At 38.4% G+C, this 16440-nt stretch overlaps 1 pseudogene; it reads right to left on the bottom strand.

Annotated features, from left to right (window-relative positions):
• Positions 1-12422: 12422 nt before the first annotated feature.
• On the bottom strand, positions 12423-12849 carry LOC124088681 (DNA-directed RNA polymerase II subunit RPB4-like; annotated as a pseudogene).
• Between the last annotated feature and the right edge of the window lie 3591 nt (positions 12850-16440).

Consider the following 16440-nt stretch of genomic DNA (forward strand, 5'->3'; position numbering starts at 1 on the left):
CTGCCGATATGATCTTGGGGATCGAGGCACATTTCTCATCCAAAGTTCTTTCCTTGCCATTCATCATGATCATTACCTTTTCCTAACCCTTGTGGTCAGGTTACTGTTGTATCTTGTTCACTTGAGTACTTATTATGTGGGATCAGACAACCAATTTGGAGTGTACAGATTTGACTACATTGGGAGGGACCCTTGAGGACACATACTATAATTAGATAGATCTCAAAGGAGGTACCATATCACTTAACTGGATACAAGATAAAATTATAGATTACATTTAAAATCAATTTTTTAATGTTAATTTTCTTTTGAAACAGCCACTATGGGTGTTTAGAAAACACAAATTCCACTTTAAATACTTTTACAAGGATGACAACACATCTCCAGTTAGTTATTTTAATTTCTAGAATAAACTAGGGCTTGTCCAAATAAACCATATTTTCTTTCTTTTGCATTACAAAAATAAAATATGGATACAGAAAACCACACCAAGAAAATGCAGAGCTTTTTGAGTTATTATAAGATAGAAATCTTTGTTACCAACACCCAGGCCAAGAAATCAAATTTGCCACAATCTTAGAAATAGCCCATTATGGTTTGGATCTGGAATGTTCCCCAAAGGCTCCTGTGTTAAAGGTTTGGTTCTCAATGCAACAATGTTCAGAGGCAATGACTTAGGGTAGTGATTGGATCAGGAAAGCTCTGAACTTATTGTTGAATTAATCGATTCAGGGATTCGTATTTGATGGCATTGTTGGGAAGTGGTGAAAACTACTTGGTGGGGCCTAGTTTGAGGAAGTAGCGGTGCAGAAAGGCCCTGGAAGGGTATATATTGTCACCCCTTCCCTCCATAATGGCTGCCATGAGCTGAGATGCTTTCCTTGGTCACACCCTTCTGCCATGATGTTTCTGCCTTGGAGTCAGCAAACATGGTCTGAAACTTTCAAAACCATGGAGTTGTTTTTCTCAGGCACTTGTCATAGGGATGAAATGCTAACTCACCATCCAATCACAGCCCTCTCTGTCCCAATTTTAACCAATAACTTATACTTTCTTCATTACCTTTCTTGACTTTTCTTCATGTTTTTATCCCCCTAGTGAATATCCCTAGGAGCCTCAATTTAGTCTGGCACACTTAAAGAAAATTGATATATCTTTTAAGGTTCTAAAGAGATCTTTTTTTTTCTTCCTTTGTAATTTTTCTGTAAAAGAATGAGGACCATTTGACCTAAATATTTCCCCACAGTCTGGATTTTTCTGAATGTCAACACAGGATTCAGTTCAGTACATTCCTCTGTTCTTGGTATTTGCTACAAATGGAATCAGATGAGACAAATTCTGATCAAACTCAATTCCTATCCATTTTTTTCCCCAGACTATATGTCATGGTGTATTTTTATAGTGGGAGGCAATTGTGTTGGAATTCCTCTCTTTTGTGATGTTTGAAGCTATTGATGCTTCATGATGGGATCCCGTAATAATTTGGGGGTTTTATAAGGTATAATTTAATTTCTATTATTTTAGGTAAGAAGCTTTTATAAAAGAACCTTCCCTTTATTTACAATTTTAGTCACCTAACTAATCTTCATTCTACCTTCAGAAGTTTCTCCTTTGCATATTAATCTACCTGAAAGGGAAACCTGGGTGGCTAGTTGTTTTTTTTAAATTATTATTATTAGTTGAGCATGACAATACAATGACCTTAACATATCATCCATTTGAATCAAATGGGGTATAATTTCTCATTTTTCTGAGTGTACAGGTTGCAGAATCACATCAACTGCTCTAGCCTGCTGGTACTTACCACATCCCTTTTACTGAAACACTATTGCATTAGGTGGTCCCTCTCCCAGTGCTAATCTGCAATTGGCCCATGCCTCTTTTTACTGCTCTGACTGTTTTGGTGTCAGGTATTTCAGGCTACTGAAATACCACTGTGACAGTTGTGGCTACTGGTGGTTTTTCCTCATCCCTTTGTAGTTTGAGAGTTGTGGAAATAAACTGCTATGTACTTTTATTTTAAAATACCATTCCTGTGTTTTCTGTTCTGCTGTCTGGGTCTTTTGTCTTTTCTCATGATGGGGTTTAGAAAGTTTGTAAAGCAATGCAGTGGACATTTCACACTCCTTCCAGAGCCATATGCTAACTGGCTTATTGGAGGCTGAGGGTAGGTAACATGCCACAGTGTGTGGAGCAGATAAAATGCAGGAAGAGGTCTAGGGTTGGGGGTTTATCAAAATACCAGGACTTCTTCTTTTACCAAAAAGGACACCAATCTCTTTTGAAGAGTCTCATTTCCTAGTTCAAATTTATTTTCTTGCAAAGCATGTTAAAATTTTTCCAATCATGAATACATCCCTGGCTTTATTGTTGGTCTCACCTGGATTCAACTCTAGCTGTGCCATGGATTAATTCTTCAAACTTGGAAACATTGGTTTAATTATCTGAGGTTTGTGCACATACAATCAAGAAAAGAAAACTTATATACCTTATCAATCCCGTTTTTCCAAGATTATTCTCATATTTTCTTTCCTCCCACCCTCACTCCCTACCAATACCTACCTTAAATACAAATCAATTTTGTTTTGTAATGTTTTATTTGGTTTTGTAGTGCTGGGGCTTGAACCCAGGGTCTTATGTGTGCTAGATGAGGTTTGTACCTTCATATCATATCCCCAGACCCTATAAATTTCAACTGATATTATCCCCCAAATATCTATAGAACCTGCTCATTTTTCTCCATCCTTATCACCATTGCCACATCCACTAATGAAAAGTAACATCTTTGATTGCCTGGACCAGGCAATCACCCTCCTGCATCACCTCTCAGCATGCCCTCTGACCCCTTTCATACACACTCTTTGAACTCATCCAGAAAAATTTCAAAACATAATAGTGTCAACCTTTTGTTTCAGTAACATTGACCATGTCAACTACTTTATTAAAACTCTTCCTGGTCATTTCATTGCATATGGGATTTAGGTGAAACTGGTTTTGAACTGAAAGTTCTAGCTTCTGTGCATCTCTCAAACTCTCTCCAATTGCCATCTCTATTTCAGTCACATTGACCTATTCTCATCACAGGGATTTGGCACATGCAATGTCCCTTTCTTAAAGTGCTTTTCTCTCCCTTCTTTACCCAGTTAACTTTAGATAATACTTTAGATCTCACTTTGAGCTCCTTAGTGAACTCTTTCCTGGCCTCCAGAGTAGAACAGATCACACACAACACCAAACATCTTTACTTCTCTACCTGTAACATTAATTATGATAGTGTATAATCACTATCTCTTTATACCTCTAGTCCTTAAACTTGAGACTTCTCAAGGGCAGAGATAAGGTTGTTTTTGCTGACTATTGTATTCCTAGCACAATATCTGGCACATAGCACTTAAAAACTTTTTATTAAATAAACGAATGTTTTTAAGATTATTGTAAACATATGATTCATATTGTGCAGTCTTTTTAAAACATATTTTGTATAACTTTATTTATTTACTTTTTATGTGGTGCTGAGGATCAAACCCATGGTCTCACTTGTGCTAGGCAAGTGCTGTGCCAGTGAGCTACAGCCCCAGCCCACGTGCACAGTCTTAAGCCATTTAACTTTACATATCAATTAACTTTTTTTGTATACAAAATTAAGTTATTTTAAAGTAATCATTCATTAGATACCAACTTACTGGAATTGGTGAGGTTGGAGGCTTCCATTCAACCACACGAGCAGGTTGTAATGAAATCAAGTCCTAATTATACTCACACACACCCACACACACTCATACACACAAAAATGCAATCATTTCTGTCAGTGTGGCATAGAGTTCCATAACCCTCACTTCTTCTTGCTTATCTGAGAAAACTGCTAGAAATTCATAACTAGGCAAATACAATAATATTCTCGATTGGGATTAATCCATGTACATCATGTTGGGGGAATTTTTTTACAGCTATAACAATTGGGCTATTTAGAATTTCCGAGTTCTCTGCACTACCCAAACTCAGAATGATTATCTTTAAGCAAAACCATCAAATACTAAGAGTTTTTATGTTCCTAACTTACTCTAACTGCTAAGATGAAAAAAAAATGTAATAAACAATAAAGCAGTTCCTGTGTATGTGTGATTACTTTGGAATAAAGCAAGTGAATAGAAAGGAACTTCCTTCGTTTAAAAAAAAATCGGAGTCATTGTTCCTTAGCTATATAATAGTAGCTCAAAACAATGCAGATAATTATGATTTATTATGAACATTCTCCAAGCACCTGAATGCTGAGGTTCCTTGAGCCTACAATGAATGAGTCATTATAACTTGTTTGTGCAGTTCAGAGAGGAAAACAACAAGCTCATAACTCCCTCTCACACTAATGATAAGGTGACATATACTTAATCAAAATAAAGGTCACTGAAATAATTCAGAGGTTGATTGTCAATGGAATTATTGATGAGTGTCCTTTGTAGTTACTAAAAAAAACACCAAATTTTAGGAAAAGGATATAATAATCATGCAGATGAGATTGGTGGTTAAAAAACTGGGGGTGATTTGTTCTCTTATTGGACATTTGATGATGTCTGGGGACATTTTTTATTCTCACCACTGGGTGGATTGTTACTGGCATCTAATAAGTAGAGGCCAGGAATCTGATGGCTTAGCATTTTGCATTGCAAGTACACCTCCAGCCCACTCCAGCATGGATTCATCAGGTACAAAGTGTCAGTAGTGATGCACCTGAGATCATAAATAAGGAAACATTCAAGGTGTAAATGACCTGTGGCTCACTGGGACCATCTTGGATTTCAAGATGCAAATGACTATGGATGAAAACTAAGCTAAGAATAGGTTCTTCCTTCTCCACCATACTCTTTTTAAATTTTTTTTTTAGTTGTAGATAGACACAGTACATTTAATTAATTAATTAATTTTTATGTGGTGCTGAGGATCGAACCCAGTGCCTCCCATGTGCCAGTCAAGAGCTCTATCACTAAACCACAACCCCAGCCTTCCACTATACTCTTATTATTGAATATATAATCTAGTGTTGTCTCCTTGGTGACATAATACATAGATAAATGAAAGGCAAATTTTACAGTGATAATAGACTTTCAAGAAAACAGATTGAAAATGTAGCTTGACTTTTTTTGAGGTAGGTAGGTATTATTTTCATACTTTGCCTTTAAAAGTCTTACCTAATTTTTTTATAATTCTCTCCTTTCCATCCTCCTCTTTCCTTACCCCCTGTTAGTGCTTCCCCCCCAATTAGTATATGACCTTCCATATTTTTCTGTGTTCACGTAGCTAGAGAAGTGAACAGTATGCATTATTGTTACTCACACATATTTTTTGTTGGTGGTGTTTAGCAAATCTCATTTTATACATAATTTTCTACAACATACAGTTCTCATTCAAAAATATTTTATGAGAAATATTTCCAAAACAAATGGTATACACCTTCTTTCTTCTTTTAGGAGTATTTATCTACCATGCTTGATTCAATCATTCACCTATTAATGGACATTTATTTCTGTTATTTTTTTTACATGGTAAAACACACTAATGTTCCTTGGCAAATATCATTATGCCCTGTTGTTTTTATTTTAATGGGACGGATTCTCAGAAGTGCGATTGCATAGTTGAGAATTCGGTAAATTCCTGATAAATGCAGAAGCAAGAGAATCTTTTTAGTTAAAATTAGAAAGCCCAAAATGTATAGAACAGAAGTCATATGCTTTAAATTTAAATTAAACTTTTAACTAATTATAAATTAAATTGTGGGTGGCTACAGAGGGCGGGGCACCGCTGAGAATTTCCCCCACAACGGAAAGTCCACCAAGGAAGCCAGCGGCCACCATCTTGGAGAGCTGACGTCACCACCGCCGGTTTCCGACAGATTGCAACAATAAAACAGGTGTGTGTTACTCAGCCCATCTCCCATACAGCGGGGAATTCGCATAAAATCTCTCCCAGGCTTTCCGGGGGAGGGATTATCAGAACAAGCCTGCATAGAGACTCGGGGAAAGGTAGAGACACCTGGCCTCCAACTCCCCCTCCCATCAGCGGCGAAAACGAAACCTGTCTTGCCAGCTCTGGGGGAGGGGCAAGCGGAAAAAATCAAAACAATAGGGTGCGGATTCCCAATAGCCACCCTTCACACCCAGCAAACCACAGGCCCAGAGTACAGTTTGAAATGCCGAGAGGCATCACACAGGGGAAGGCCGGGCTAGCAGGAGAAGCCAGGGGACTAGAGGCCAGGCCCTCGCAACTGGGTGGCTAGAGACCGCCCGCCTGCCCGCCATTGACCGCCCGTGTGACTGGGCGGCTGGAGACCGGGCGGCTGGAGACCGACCGCCCGCCGGCAACCGGGCGGCTAGACCCTGAGGTGCGGCCCAGCAGGTACGGCGCAGAGACTCTAGGAAGAGGTCTATAGCCAGGCCTTCATGAAGTAGACAACTGGGAGCTGAAACCAACCAGAGACAGACCAGTCCCACCCCTCCCTTCGGACACCCTGGCAAGGAGCCTGGGACCCGCCATAGCAGAGAGGTGACGTCACCGGAGTTTAGCTGACGGAATTCCTTCCCAGCGGAATCCACTTTAGCAGGAGAGAGCAGAAACACAGCAATCAAACAGAGCTGGAAAGTAACGTGAACAACATGAAAAAACAAGGGAAAAAAGGATTACAAACAATGCAGGACAACTTAAATCTACAGGAGGACCTAGAAGCATCAGAAACATGGATAGGGAAAGAACTCAAGGCATACCTAACTCAGATGGAAAGGAATATTAGAGAAGACATGAGACAGCAAGTCCAAGCAATGAAAGTATATTTTGAAAACGAATTAAACAAACAAATTCAAATGGCAAAGAACAAGCTTTACCAGGAGATAGAGGTTTAAAAAAAAATCAAACAGTAATCCTAGAAATGCACGAAATTATAAACCAAATTAAAAACTCAAACGAGAATATTACAAATAGACTAGATCAAGTAGAAGTCAGAACATCAGAAAATGAAGACAAAGTTTATCAACTTGAAAAGAATATAGTCAACACAGAAAGGATGCTTAAATCTCACGAGCAATCTATTCAAGAGATATGTGATGTCATAAAAAAACCAAACTTGAGAGTCATCGGGATAGAAGAAGGTACAGAGGTTCAAACCAAAGGAATGGACAACCTATTAAATGAAATAATTCTAGAAAACTTCCCAGAGATGAAAGATGGAATGGATTGCCAAATCCTGGAAGCTTACAGGACCCCAAACATTCAAAACTGTAATAGACCAACTCCAAGACATATAATTATGAAGATAGCCAACATACAGAACAAGGACAAAATATTAAAAGCTATGAGAGAAAGAAGGCAGATTACATTCAGGGGTAAACCAATTAGGTTAACAACTGATTTTTCATCACAGACTTTGAAAGCAAGAAGATCCTGGAACAATGTATTTCAAACGCTGAAAAATAATGGATTCCAACCAAGAATATTGTATCCAGCAAAATTAAGCTTCAGATTTGACAATGAAATTAAAATATTTCACGATAAACAAAAGCTAAAGGAATTCGTAGCCAGAAAACCAGCACTGCAAAGCATTTTGAGCAAAATACTTCAAGAAGAGGAATTGAAAAATAGTGCCCAAAACTAACAGTGGGAGGTATCTCAGTAAAGGGGGAGAAAAATAACCAAAGAGGAAAAACTAGCCAAACTAAAATAAATAATTAAATAAACATGACTGGAAGTACAAACCATATTTCAATTGTAACCTTAAATGTTAATGGCCTAAATTCACCAATCAAGAGACATAGGCTAGTAACCTGGATTAAAAAAAATCCAACAATATGCTGTCTTCAGGAGACGCATATGATAGGAAAAGACACACACAGGCTGAAGGTGAAAGGTTGGGAAAAATACCACTCACATGGCCCTCGGAAGCAAACAGGAGTGGCCATACTCATATCGAATAAAATCAACTTCAAACCTAAGTTAATCAAAAGGGATAAAGAAGGACACTATATACTGTTAAAAGGAAACATCCACCAACAAGACATAACAATTATCAATTTGTATGCACCAAACAATGGTGCTGCAAAGTTCATAAAACAAACTCTCCTCAAGTTCAAGAGTCAAATAGACCACAACACAATAATTATGGGTGACTTCAACACACCGCTCTCTCCATTGGACAGATCCTCCAGACAAAAGCTGAATAAAGAAACTATAGAACTCAATAACACAATCAATAACCTAGACTTAACCGACATATATAGAATATATCAACCATCATCAAGTGGATACACGTTCTTCTCAGCAGCACATGGATCCTACTCAAAGATAGACCATATATTATGCCATAGGGCAACTCTTAGTAAATATAAAGGTGTGGAGATAATACCATGCACCATAGCTGATCATAATGGAATGAAACTGGAAATCAATGATAAAAGAAGGAAGGAAAAATCCTGCATCACCTGGAAAATGAACAATATGTTACTGAATGAACAATGGGTTACAGAAGACATAAAGGAGGAAATAAAAAAATTCTTAGAGATGAATGACAATACAGACACAACATACCGGAATCTATGGGACACAATGAAAGCAGTTTTAAGAGGAAAATTCATTTCTTGGAGTTCTTTCCTCAAAAACAACAACAACAACAAAAAAAACCCAACAAATAAATGAACTCACACTACACCTCAAAACCCTAGAAAAGGAAGAGCAAAACAACAGCAAATGTAGTAGAAGACAAGAAATAATTAAAATCAGAGCAGAAATCAACGGAATTGAAACAAAAAAAAAACATTGAAAAAATTGATAAAACTAAAAGTTGGTTCTTTGAAAAAATAAATAAGATTGACAGGCCCTTAGCCATGCTAACAAAGAGAAGAAGAGAGAGAACTCAAATTACTAACATAAGGGATGGAAAAGGCAATATCACAACAGACACTACAGAAATACAGAAGATAATTAGAAAGTATTTTGAAACCCTATATTCCAATAAAATAGAAGAGAGTGAAGATATCGATAAATTTCTTAAGTCATACAATCTACCCAGATTGAGTCAGGAAGACACACACAATTTAAACAGACCAATAACAAAGGAAGAAATAGAAGAAGCCATCAAAAGACTACCAACCAAGAAAAGCCCTGGACCGGATGGGTATACAGCGGAGTTTTACAAAACCTTCAAAGAAGAATTAATACCAATACTTTTCAAGCTATTTCAAGAAATAGAAAAAGAAGGAGCTCTTCCAAATTCATTCTATGAGGCCAACATCACCCTGATCCCGAAACCAGACAAAGACACTTCAAAGAAAGAAAACTACAGACCAATATCTCTAATGAACTTGGATGCAAAAATTCTCAATAAAATCCTGGCGAATCGAATACAAAAGCATATCAAAAAAATGGTGCACCATGATCAAGTAGGATTCATCCCTGGGATGCAAGGTTGGTTCAATATACGGAAATCAATAAATGCTATTCACCACATCAATAGACTTAAAGATAAGAACCATATGATCATCTCGATAGATGCAGAAAAAGCATTCAACAAAGTACAGCATCCCTTTATGTTCAAAACACTAGAAAAACTAGGGATAACAGGAACTTACCTCAACATTGTAAAAGCTATATATGCTAAACCTCAGGCCAGCATCATCCTAAATGGAGAAAAACTGAAGGCATTCCCTCTAAAATCTGGAACAAGACAGGGATGCCCTCTCTCACCACTTCTATTCAATTTAGTTCTTGAAATACTAGCCAGAGCAATTAGACAGACAAAAGAAATTAAAGGCATAAAAATAGGAAAAGAAGAACTTACATTATCACTATTTGTGGATGATATGATAATATATCTAACAGACCCAAAAGGGTCTACAAAGAAACTGCTAGAGTTAATAAATGAATTCAGCAAAGTGGCAGGATATAAAATCAACATGCATAAATCAAAGGCATTCCTGTATATCAGCAACAAAACTTCTGAAATGGAAATAAGGAAAACCACTCCATTCACAATATCCTCAAAGAAAATAAGATACTTGGGAATCAACCTAACAAAAGAGGTGAAAGATTTATACAATGAAAACTACAGAACCCTAAAGAGAGAAGATGGAAAAATGTACCCTGTTCATGGTTAGGCAGAACTAACATCATCAAAATGGCGATATTACCTAAAGTTCTCTATAGATTTAATGCGATGCCAATCAAAATACCAACGACATTTCTTGTAGAAATAGATAAAGCAATTATGAAATTCATATGGAAAAACAAAAGACCCAGAATAGCAAAAGCAATTCTAAGCAGGAAGTGTGAATCTGGAGGTATAGCGGTACCAGATTTCAAACTGTACTACAGAGCAATAGTAACAAAAACAGCATGGTACTGGTACCAAAACAGGCGGGTGGACCAATGGTACAGAATAGAGGACACAGAGACCAATCCACAAAATTACAACTATCTTATATTTGATAAAGGGGCTAAAAGCATGAAATGGAGGAAGGATAGCATCTTCAACAAATGGTGCTGGGAAAACTGGAAATCCATATGCAACAAAATGAAGCTGAATCACTTTCTCTCGCCATGCACAAAAGTTAACTCAAAATGGATCAAAGAGCTTGATATCAAATCAGAGACTCTGCGCCTGATAGAAGAAAAAGTTGGCTCCGATCTACATATTGTGGGGTCGGGCTCCAAATTCCTTAATAGGACGCCCATAGCCCAAGAGTTAATAACAAGAATAAACAAATGGGAGTTACTTAAACTAAAAAGTTTTTTCTCAGCAAGAGAAACAATAAGAGAGGTAAATAGAGAGCCTACATCCTGGGAACAAATTTTTACCCCTCACACTTCAGATAGAGCCCTAATATCCAGAATATACAAAGAACTCAAAAAATTAAACAATAAGATAACAAATAACCCAATCAACAAATGGGCCAAGACCTGAACAGACACTTCTCAGAGGAGGACATACAGTCAATCAACAAGTACATGAAAAAATGCTCACCATCTCTAGCAGTCGGAGAAATGCAAATCAAAACCACCCTAAGATACCATCTTACTCCAGTAAGATTGGCAGCCATTATGAAGTCAAACAACAGTAAGTGCTGGCAAGGATGTGGGGAAAAGGGTACACTTGTACACTGCTGGTGGGACTGCAAATTGGTGAGGCCAATTTGGAAAGCAGTATGGAGATTCCTGGGAAAGCTGGGAATGTATCCACCATTTGACCCTGCTATCGCCCTTCTTGGACTCCCTGAGGATCTTAAAAGAGCGTACTATAGGAATACTGCCACATCAATGATCATAGCAGCACAATTCACAATAGCTAGACTGTGGAACCAACCTAGATGCTCTTCAATAGATGAATGGATAAAAAAAATGTGGCATTTATACACAATGGAGTATTATGCGGCACTAAAAAATGACAAAATCATGGAATTTGCAGGGAAATGGACGGCATTAGAGCAGATTTTGCTAAGCGAGGCTAGCCAATCCTTAAAAAACAAATGCCAAATGTCTTCCTTGATATAAAGAGAGCAACTAAGAACAGAACAGGGAGGAAGAGCATGAGGAAAAGATTAACATTAAACAGAGACGAGTGGGGGGAGAGAAAGGGAGAGAGAAGGGAAATCGTATGGACATGGTAGGAGACCCTCAATGTTACACAAAATTACATATAAGAGGTTGTGAGGGGAAAGGGTGGGGGACAAGGGAGAGAATTGAACAACAGCAGATGAGGTAGAGAGGGAAGATGAGAGGGGAGGGGAGGGGGGATAGCAGGGGATAGGAAAGGTAGCAGAATACAACAGTCACTAATATGCCATTTTGTAACCAATGTGATTCTGCAATTTGTATTTGGGGTAAAAATGGGAGTTCATAACCCACTTGAGTCAAATGTATGAAAGATGATATGTCATGAGCTTTGTAATGTTTTGAACAACCAATAAAAAAATAAATAAATAAATTAAATTGTGGGTGGGAAAGTATTCACATCAAAAAATGTCTACTTTTGTAAAATGTTTATCAGGTAATACAGATAATGTTCAAAAAGAATAAATCCAAGTAGCTTCTTTTATTTATTTATTTATTTATTTAATTTAAAATATGAAATGTTATGAATAAAAAATAAATGTGGGGTCCAAAAACCACAGTATGAGATAGTTAACAGCATGGCTTATATAACACTCCACCTCACCCTTCCCAGCCTCATGTTTAGGCAGTCACTGCAAGGCTGCTCTGAGATTATATGGTCATTATGGTCTAAGAGTCACATTTGAAGCAGCAACCTAAACCCACACCAAGAAGGACTGTCCTCTTCAAGAATTCCAAATGTCTTTTGCAATAGCTTCTGCAAGGCAGGCCCAGCCCCTGAGAGGGTGGTGCTGTGCTGGGGACATGAGTCCCCCAAGAAGCTCAGTGAAGTTTGGAGATTAATACTGAAAACTGCGCTTTGTCTGGACAGAATCAAGAATCTGCTGCAGTTCCTCATCTTCAAATCGCCCCTCCAGGCTTGGAATCAGAGTCTTGGACTCCTCCGCAGTCTCTGGGCAAAGGTTGGCCAAACAGGCCAACTCAAACTTGTGTAGCTTTTTCTGGCGCAACAAGCTATGGACACTTGTAATGGTCTTTGTTTTTGAAATGACCGAAACGGGAAGTATACTTTAAAGTTTTCATGTAGACTTCTGAGAGTTCCTGCCCATCCTCTACACTCTCGCTTTGTTGCTTTCGATACTCCAGAAGCATATGAACTTCTGAATTTAGAAGAGTCTCCGCTGTTTCAAACTCTTTGGGAAAGATAAGCTGTGAGGCATCCTCTTCCACGTCACCTGCCCATGGATCCCTGCCCCCAGACGCCATAGCCGCACAGTGTACTACCACAAACACCACCCGAAGTGGAAGTGTGGAGCAGCCAGCTGCCCCCAGAAGGGGTGGGATGGCCAAGTAGCTTCTTTTAAAGAATATTCTTAGTTGTTGATGGACACAAGTCTCTTCCTTCCTTCCTTCCTTCCCCACAATTCCAGCTCCCCAATAGCTTTTTTAAACTGCAGAAAATTGCATAAAAGAAACATTAAAAATCATATGCAAATGGCTAGCAAACATATAGGAATATATGAAAATTCTGTAGACCACCAAACTTCATATTAAAGTAGTGACTTACTATCACTTTATACCTATATACTGGCAAAATTAAAAAGAATCCTAACACTCCCTGCAGGCAAAAAGATATTAGCCTACATTCCGGTTGATAATGTAAATTGTAAGCCATTTAGAAATCAGCCTGGATTAATTTTTTTCTCAAATTTATGTGTGGTCACAGAAGCAGCAGTTGTTCAAGCATTTGGGGAAAAGTATATCAGAAAAAAGTTTCGTTAGTAGCTTATAATACTAGCAAATTACCAAAATGAGAGCCAGAAATGAGCTTCAACTACTATGTATACATTAACTCCCCAGTGAACAATTCTATCGTATTCCTTGGGTCAGATATTTAGCAGTTCTCTCCCTTTTCCTAAATTGCTAGATAGCCAGGCCAAAGCCTGTTCTTGGTTAAATCGTGGTGGGAAGAGTGTGTCAGACAGGTTCATCCTTAAGCTGTAATTCAAGTTGAATTCTAGGCACGCCAGGTTTCAATGCTGTCTCCATGTGTTTTAGTCAGCTTTTCCACCACTATGACTAAAAGACCCCACCAGCACAATTGTAGAAGAAAAATTTACCTGAGGGCTCACAGTTTCAGAGGTCTCAGTCCATAGAAGGCCAGTCCCATTCCTCAGGGCTCCAAGTGAGGCAGGACGTCCTGGTGGAAGAGTATGGCAAAAGGAAGCAGCTCACAACGACAAACAGAAAGCAGAGAGAGAATTACTCCACTCTCCAGATACAAAATAGATACCCCATAGCCACGCCCCCAATGAATCACATCTTCCAGCCACAGCCCACCAGCCTCCAGTTACCACCCAGTTAATCCCACCAGAGATTAATTCACTGATTAGATTAAGGTTATATAATTTAACCATTTCTCCTTCTTTTTTTTTTTAACTATACGATTTATTTTTATTCTTAGTCATACATGACAGCAGAATGTATTTTGACATATAATACATACATGGAATGTACATACATCAATCATATTGTCTATTCTATTCTGCTGCCCTTCTATCCTCCTTACTCCTCCCCTCCTCTCCCATCCTTTCTCTCTATCCAATCTAATGGGACACACTTTTTTTTTCTTTTTCTCATCACAACATTATATATGTATTCTGTATAACAATGAGGTTCTCCTTCCATCTTCCATGCAAATCTCCTTCTCCCTCTTTTTCCCTCCCACCTCTCTTCCCTATTTAGTGGTAGTTGTCTTCTCATGCTCTTCCTCCCTACCCCATTTTGAGTCATGCCCTTATATCAGAGAAGACATTCGGCATTTGTTTTTTAGGGATTGGCTTACTTCACTTAGCATAATCTGCTCTAATGCCATCCATTTGCCTGCAAATGCCATGATCTTGTTAGTTTTTAGTGCTGAGTAATATTCCATTGTGTATAAATGCCATATTTTAAAAATCCATTCATCTATTGAAGGACATCTAGTTGGTTCCACAGTCTTGCTATTGTGAATTGTGCTGCTATAAACATTGATGTGGCTGTGTCCCTGTAGTATGCTCTTTTTAGGTCTTTTGGGTATAGTCCGAGAAGGGGAATAGTTGGGTCAAATGGTGGTTCCATTCCCAGCTTTTCAAGGAATCTCCATACTGCTTTCCAAATTGGCTGCACCAATTTGCAGTCCCACCAGCAATATATGAGTGTACCTTTTTCCCCGCATCCTCTCCAGCACTTATTGTTGTTTGACTTCATAATATTTGACTTTATAATGTTCATAATGTTTGACTTCATAATGTTTGACTTCACTGATTAGATTAAGGCTATATAATTTAACCATTTTTCCTACAAACCTTGTTGTATTGTCTCACACATGAAGTTTAGGGGAAACCACATCTAAACCATAACAGTATGACTCAGTTTTCCATCATTACACAGAAATACCTGAGGCTATTAATATATAAAGAGAAAAGGTTTATTTTGGCTCATATTTTCGGAGGTTCCAATCCATGATCAAGTAGTTCCATTGTTTTGGGCCTTTGGCAAGGTAACACACCATGGCAGGAATGCATGGTAGAGCAATCATCTTAACTCGTCAACCAAAAAACCTGGAGAAAGAGGAAAGAGACCACAGTTCCTCTTTGAGAGCACACCCCCAGTGAACTTAATGACTTCCCTTTAGGCCTCACCTCTTAAAGGTCCCACTATCCTGGTGATCAAGCCTGTAAAATATGAGCCTTTGGAGGACATTCCACATCCATTGCCTAGGAAGGGTAAAGCTGCCAAGAGTCTGAGAATTCTAATTTGTGTGTAAATCTGAAATCAGCATGCGCTGACCTCTGAAGAGAAGAAACTAGAGAAATCAAGCTGAGGATACATCTGGAGCAATTCACAAGCTCAGGATGCTGCCCTCAGAGCAGGTGACCAGGGCTAGCATGGGCACATTTTTATCTATTGAGGGATAGAGACTCCTCCTAGTGAGAAAAAAGTGAATTCACAGACTGCATGTGAGACCCATCTCTTTTGTTTCCTCACTACATTTTTCCCCTAAGTTCACTAGCCTATGTATTTAAAAATCATATCACAAGGACATGTCACCAATTTCAACTTGAAAGAGGACAAATGACAGTAGAAACCATTTGTTGAAGCCATGGCAAAGTGAAGGTATTCTGAAAACAGTTTCAAAACCCATATGTAGGACATAAGTTTTCATAAGTGTACATGTGTGGTCTTAGGAACAATAGGATGGACTAGTTTTTATTGGTGCTAGTGCAGAACATATGAGATATATGATCATTATGAATATGTGGGGAAATGTAATGACAAATTAAGTTTTATATCATACCTTAGTATGCTTTAGATGACTGTCCCTCAAAGGTCCATGTAAATTCTTGGCTAACAGGGTGTCACCATTGGGAGGTGATGAAACCTTTATGTGGTGGGTCTAGTGGGAGGTTCTTAAGTGTCAGGGGCATGCTCTTAAAGGGGATAGTGGAATTCCAGCCCCTTCCCTTTCTTCTTTTCTTACTGACTAATGAGGTCAGGGGTTTGTTTTTAATTGATTTCTGGAATTTATTTATAGTTCCTTGATACTGACACATTGCTAGTTACACATTTTAAGAACTCCACCATGTTTGCGAGATGTTGCCTTGGTGACACAAAGCCACTGAGCCACTTGATATTGAATTGGACCAAAACACATCTTTTCCCTTACGAGTTAATTATCTCAGGTATTTCATTATAGTCATGGAAAGCTAATATAGTGCTAATGGGGGAATATATAATTCTTAAGTCCTTTCTCATTTTGTACTTCCAGGTTCAGATGCCAACTTCAGCCCTCACTATCTGGTTTGTAGCACAAGG

This window comes from Marmota monax, unplaced genomic scaffold (genome assembly GCF_021218885.2).
Source record: "Marmota monax isolate L192 unplaced genomic scaffold, Marmota_monax_Labrador192_F-V1.1 WCK01_AAM20220418_F8-fsc00118, whole genome shotgun sequence".
Classification (NCBI taxonomy): Eukaryota; Metazoa; Chordata; class Mammalia; order Rodentia; family Sciuridae; genus Marmota; species Marmota monax.